A 662-nucleotide genomic window follows, 5' to 3' on the forward strand; every position below is an offset into this window, starting at 1 on the left:
AAAATCATAGTTTTTAACGAGCTTTCACGACACTTTTAACTGGCTGTTTTTAAATCATCTAAAAAATTGTACTCTTGTTATTTGTACAATGAAACCATCGAATAATACACATGGTGTGTTGTGCTGAAACTAAATACCATTCTTCTTTCAGGATGTTCAGTGTTAAACAGCTAAAGATAAACACATGGTGTGTTGAAACTGAATACCCATTCTTCTTTCAGGATGTTGAGTGTTAAACTACTAAAGATAAACACATGGTGTGTTGTGTTGAAACTGAATACCCACTCTTCTTTCAGGATGTTGAGTGTTAAACTACTGAAGATATACACATGGTGTGTTGTGTTGAAACTAAATACCATTCTTCTTCCATGATGTTCAGTGTTAAACAGCTAAAGATAAACACATGGTGTGTTGAAACTGAATACCCATTCTTCTTTCAGGATGTTGAGTGTTAAACTACTGAAGATAAACACATGGTGTGTTGTGTTGAAACTAAATACCATTCTTCATTCAGAATGTTGAGTGTTAAACTACTAAAGATAAACACATGGTGTGTTGTGCTGAAACTGAATACCATTCTTCTTTCAGGATGTTGAGTGTTAAACTACTGAATATATACACACACATGGTGTGTTGTGTTGAAACTAAATACCATTCTTCAT

The sequence above is a fragment of the Limulus polyphemus genome, unplaced genomic scaffold (assembly GCF_000517525.1).
Source record: "Limulus polyphemus unplaced genomic scaffold, Limulus_polyphemus-2.1.2 Scaffold9016, whole genome shotgun sequence".
Lineage (NCBI taxonomy): Eukaryota > Metazoa > Arthropoda > Merostomata > Xiphosura > Limulidae > Limulus > Limulus polyphemus.